This window comes from Chanodichthys erythropterus, chromosome 4, assembly GCF_024489055.1.
Source record: "Chanodichthys erythropterus isolate Z2021 chromosome 4, ASM2448905v1, whole genome shotgun sequence".
Classification (NCBI taxonomy): domain Eukaryota; kingdom Metazoa; phylum Chordata; class Actinopteri; order Cypriniformes; family Xenocyprididae; genus Chanodichthys; species Chanodichthys erythropterus.
The window spans coordinates 28,467,327-28,473,650 of NC_090224.1; positions in this window are offsets into that span (position 1 = coordinate 28,467,327).

A 6,324-nucleotide genomic window follows, 5' to 3' on the forward strand; every position below is an offset into this window, starting at 1 on the left:
TTGCGGCTACCATACGGGTAGCCACATTTTGGACCATTTGAAGGTGATAGATGGTAGAGAGAGCTAACCTAGAATACATCGAATTACAGTAATCGAGTTGTGTTGAGATAAAATCATGAATAACAGTTTCGAAACTTTTCCTGCTTAAGAAAGGTTTGACTTTGGCTAACCAGCAAATATGATTAAAAAACTGGTACCAACTATGGTGTTGATTTGTTTGTCTAATTTAAGACTATTATCTACAGAGCATCTAAAAAGTATTCACAGCGCTTCACTTTTTCCACATTTTGTTATGTTACAGCCTTTATTTATAAATTAATTATTTTTCTCATAATTCTACAAACAATACCCCATAATGAAAACGTGACAGAAGTTTGTTTGAAATCTAATTTTAAAAAAAAAAGGAAAAAAAAAAAAATCACATCTAGCGCAAGCGTTAGTTCAGGCAGGCCACATAGGCATAGCTCATCATCAGCTGTTCAATCTCTCCAATCACAATGATTCTCCTATCAAGGTATGCATATATATATATATATACATCCAGCTTAGCCAGCTGGCAACCAACCATCCCACCCACTCTCCATGACATCAGTAGGCTATTCCTATTTCATATATGTTCCTAATGTTCCTATCACGGTTCATGGATTCACTGACCTTGTTACCTTGTTAGTGTTCTGATTTAATTATCAGCAACAGCTGCTTCTCATTTAGTACCTTATTTAATGTGTGTGTTTGCATGTCCTGTTTGTCAGTTTGTTGCAGGCACTACTGGGGTTCTGTCGTGCTCTCCCTGACGGTTCTGGACGTGGTTTCTTGGAGCTTCTAGGGAAGTTGTCCTTGTGTGTTTCTCGCTGAGTTTCCTGCCTTTGTTTGCTAATTGGAGCACCCCTGAAGCCACCTGCTTCTCATCACTACTGCCATTTATGTACTTTCTGAGTGTTCTGTGAGAAATAAACTGTTTGACTCGCATTTGGATCTTCTGCGCTTCTTTCTACAGTATACCGTCACAGGACGAACTGATCAACTATGGATCCAGCGAGAACTACGGATTTACAGGAATATCTAGCAAAGAGTGCACATCGTATGGATCAGCAAGACAAACAAGCGCTTGGCACAGCTCGGGCTTTGGTGACGCAGGTGTCCAAGCTAACTACCCAGGTACAACATCTGTCATCGCACACTGCACCAGCTCCACCGCCTGTCCCTCATCAACTTCTTCCAGTGACCAGTCGACACGAGCCTCGGATACCAACACCTGAAAGGTACTCTGGTGAGCCTAATCTCTGTAGAGCATTCTCAACCAAGTGTGCCATATTTTTCTCTCTTCATCCATTGATGTTTGCTTCAGAGGAATCCAAGGTGGCGTTAGTTATGACTTTACTGTCTGGACGCGTGGCTCTGGGAGAATCACCATCCTTGCTGCTCTTTGTTCACAACACTCTTTCTGGAAATGAAGCGGATTTTCGATCGAGCAGTGGCGGGACGTAAGGCGGCACATAAGCTCGCCAATCTGCACCAGGAGAGGAGACCCGTTTCGGATTTTGCTATCTAATTTCACACATTGGCAGCCGAGTGTAGTTGGAACGAGGAGGCGCAGTGGGACAACATGTCCCTGCATGGGCTGGCTGACCGCATCCAAGGAGAAATTTACACCCTGGATCTACCCAAGAGTCTCGACGGACTGATTGAGTTAGCGCTGCGTGTGGATACACGTCTGCAACAACAGGTGGATCATACCCGGCCAGTCACGAGTTTCGAGTTACAGGGGTTTCCCGGTGGCAATGATGGTAATGTGGTCAGCCATCCAGTCAACCAGGAGCCCATGCAGGTGGGTAGGGCTCGGCTTTCCCGAGAGGAGAGACAACATCGGAGAGAGAGAGGATTATGTCTGTACTGTGGGAGGGCTGGACATTATCTCAGATACTGTTCCATAAAAGATCAAGCCCGACAGTAGTTATGGGGTTACTGTCGGGTGGGATTTCTATGGGTGAATCCTCGTCAGCAACTCTCCTCCCGGTAAGACTACAATGGGCAACAGGATATCACTGCTGTCAGGCACTTGTGGACTCTGGTGCGGAGGGGAATCTTATGGATGTTTTATTGGCCAAACAGCTTGGGATTCCTATGGTTCTGCTGCAGCACACCATCTCCGTCAATGCCCTCAGCGGGCAGATGTTACCGGACATCACACACACCACCGGCTCGCTCACACTCATCACGTCCGGTAACCACACTGAACAGACTTGTTTTTTTATTTCCAGGTCCCCCCTCGTGCCGATCGTACTGGGTCATCCGTGGCTGGCTAAGCACAGACGAGCAGGGCGGGCGAGAGCCGTGAGGGAACGGCGAGTCTCTCACGGAGGAGCTCCGGAGGCATAAAAGGAGGAGTGACATCAGTGAAGGACGAGAGAGGACCAGGCCTGGACTTTATGTTATGGTTTTGTTGTTTGTGTGGCCGGCAGACGTCCACGAGGGTCTGCCGGCATTACTTTCGTTTTGTTCTTTGTTTATTTTGAATAAAGTTACGTTGAATGTTCGCCGGTTCCCGCCTCCTTCTTCCCACAACTACTAACCGTGTTACAGTCTGCATGTCCGTCTGTCTCGTTTTCTGTGTTACAGGAGGAGCCTGTCGATGGCTGAACAACATCACGGTAAAGAATACTTATCCTTTGCCGCTGATGGCTTCAGTCTTTGAACGGTTGCAGGGAGCGTCTCTTTTCACGAAATTAGATCTGCGTAATGCTTATCATTTGGTCTGCATAAGGGAGGGGGATGAGTGGAAAACAGCATTTAATACCCCCAGGGGGCACTTTGAATACTTGGTCATGCCCTTCGGCCTGTTCAACTCCCCCACTGTTTTTCAAGCACTCGTTAATGACGTGTTGAGAGACATGGTCGATCATATATGTCTACCTGGATGACATTTTGATATTTTCCTTTTCTCTCCAGGAACATGTTCAACATGTCAGACAAGTGCTCCAGAGGCTGCTCGAGAATGGGCTTTTTGTGAAGGTGGAGAAATGCATGTGTAACCAAGGTTACCAGAGTAATATAGAAATAAAGTTATTAATATATAGACATACTAATATATAAACAAAACTATTGAGAACTACTTAAAAATGAGTGCTATTATAAAAGAAAATATTAATTTTATATAAACATATATTTTACTTGGTTATTAATGTGACCAATAGAGAGTAGTTTTTAATACAACGTGAGCCAATGAGAGCGCAGAATGTGGCGCAACCGAGAAATTAGTTTCCGGATTTTGCACGAGGTTTTCTCGTGGAGTCAGAGGCAGCTCTCTCTATCGTGCATAGGTGCTGATGAGCGCGGTGTTTGCTGACGCTCCGCGGAACAGAAACATAGAAATAATCTTCTGGATGTGTTTTATCGATGGATTGATGTAAGTGAAGTGACGCATTTTATTTTCCATTGGTTGTGAATGACGTTGATATTGTAATGTGAGTGAAATGGACATTCAATTTGTAAAATATAAAAGTTAATGGTGATATGCATATATTTTACTAGCGACAGAGTGTTGCTAAAGTGTTTACGAAGTGTATTTTTTATTAAAAAGGTTAAAGAAAAGGGTTTAAATCGGACGCGTTCTAACCGCTCCATTCTGGAATTTTCTGTGAGTTTAAAGATCTCCTTGGTAAGTCACTTTGCCTTGTTATTCATCACAGTTGAATTATTATTATTGTTTAAGTGGAAAAAGCAAGAGAAATTGAATTTGTGACTGATTTATATATGAAAAAAATGTGTAATGCTGGTTTTAGTACATAAGAGCTAACTGTGTGCTCAAGTATGTGACGAAAAGTTGTCAGTCATATAATAATTAGTGCGCTATGTTGGAAAAATAGTCACAGACGTTGCATATATGAAGAAAATATTCTTTATTTGAAAAGATACATGTACATATTTTCAGAATACTCAAGTTCTGTGTAATTTGAATGATGTATAGTGATTGATAACTTTATTGTATGTTGTTACAATGAAGATATTCATGATATTTTCATGACCTTGTTTGTTCAAGGTCAGGTTTTTTTGTTTTGTTTGGTTTTGTTCTGTTTTCCCTGTTCTGCCCTTGTCCAAATTGGATTGCTGTCCTGTCCGATGTGACGAGATGTACCGATGCCTATATTCTGGATTTGTCCCGGCCTTCCAGTGGTTTTGAGGAAGGTTTGGACTGGCGAGCCTCCCTTGAGTTGTTCTTGGATTTTCTGTGGAAACAAAAGATTTTCTGAACTCTGCGAATGGTAGGAAATCGAATAACTCTTCTTTTTTTTGTGTGTTTTGGATGGAGATGTTCCTCATGGACAAAGAAAAGACATTTGTACTTCTATGGACCATTTGAAGAACTGTTTTTCTTGAAAGACTGAGAAATTGAAGGTTTTGAGATCAAAGGACATTATTTTATTTCATTGAGAAGTGTCAATTTTCTGGGTTGACAAGTGATGTATTGTTTGGGTTTTGATACTTGAACACTAATTTTTGGGTGAATTGAACACTGAGTTAAAGTGAACAAAGTACTTACCTTGTTGACAATCAAGGGAAAAGTTTCACGAAACCTGTGAAAACAAAAGATTGATAGGAAAATTCAGAAACAATATTTTCAATTGTGAAAATATATATATATATATTTTTTTTTATTTCACATTGATTCAACTTACCTTTTGAATGCAGTCAAACAAATACACATTGTGTGTTCAACCGAATTATTCTTCAAGTCTGTTCACTGTTGGTGTTGCATCTTTCTCAGTAGCGAATCTGTCCTTCTGAGACGCTGGTCCATAGATTGGCATATAACAAGTTAATTATTTATTAAATCTACAAGTTATTAGCCAGATAGAAAGCGTTACAAAAACTTGGCGAGAGCCAGCCAGGAGATTGATTGCCTAACAACAACAGTGACCTCTCAGTACGACAAAAAGATAATTCTTTCTGTAAAACAAGCTATCTCAGTTTTATCAGTATGGATATAGTGGAACGAGAAAACGTGAATGTTTCCAATGCTGTCATAGTTGGTGGCATAACATTGAGTGAATCTGACCAAAACTTAGAAGCATGGCTTGTACGGTATGGCAGCATTAGTCGTAATCTGCTTATTGATGACCCAACATCTGAATTTCATCGGCAGGCTATAATAGAGTTTGCACATAGCTCTGCAATGAAAAACCTGAACCCTCTGTTGCCTTTAAGTATTGTTAGCACTTCGGATGCAGATGTCATATTCACTGTGCGTGCCCTAAGCAGTGTATACTCACCTGTAGTTAAAGATGACGCTACTAAGGGCTATTTAGCAGAATTGAAAGCCATTGCTAATGCTACTGGCAAATCTTTTGAAGAAGTGCTTCAAGAGGAGTTAGTAAAAATGAGGTCAGTTGGCCCTCCCACCGAACATTTGCCCACCTGTAATGTAGCAGACTCCCAAACTCGGGGACTCAGTACTGCCAGTTCAGTCAATAACCGTGGGTCACCCGCCACATCACAGAGAATGGGAGAAAGTAGTGATGGAACCTTCTCGCCAAATGTTTCTCCATTGCTGGGTGTTGGAAGCCAGAAAACTCAAAACCTGCCCAAGGAGAATGAGATGAATGCTGTACCTAATACTGGTGGAATTAACAATCCTTCAGCCACAGGTATACCACATCCAGTTCTGACCATGGATATGATAGATCCTCCTGGTGTGCAAAGAGTCGTGGTTGAGCACGTTGTGAGGACAAGTGATATGACAGCCCAGCATACTTCCCTACGTCTCAGATCCTTCTCAGGGAAAATTCCACGCCCACCCAATGAACCCGACTTTGAAACATGGCGAGCAAGTGTACAATTCCTACTGGATGATCCATCGGTTTCAGACTTGTCTCGTACAAGAAGAATTCTAGACAGCTTGCTTCCACCTGCTGCTGACGTAATCAAACACATTAGCCCACAATCATCGCCCTCAGTATATTTAGAGTTGCTAGAATCAGTGTATGCATCAGTGGAGGATGGGGAAGAACTGCTGGCAAAGTTCATGACGATGTTGCAGAATCAGGGAGAAAAGCCTTCCAGCTACCTGCATCGATTACAAGTGATGTTAAGTGCAGCGGTGAGGAGAGGTGGCATTGCAGAGAGGGAGCGTGATCGCAGTTTGTTGAATCAATTCTGTCGTGGGTGCTGGGATAATGGCTTAATTGTCAGTCTTCAGCTGGAAAGGAGAAAGAATAACCCACCTTCCTTCGCTGAACTTGTGGTGTCTGTCAGAGCGGAAGAAGACCGGCAAGCTTCAAAGGAGGATCGGATGAGGAGTCATTTTGGGATGACTAAACAAAGTCT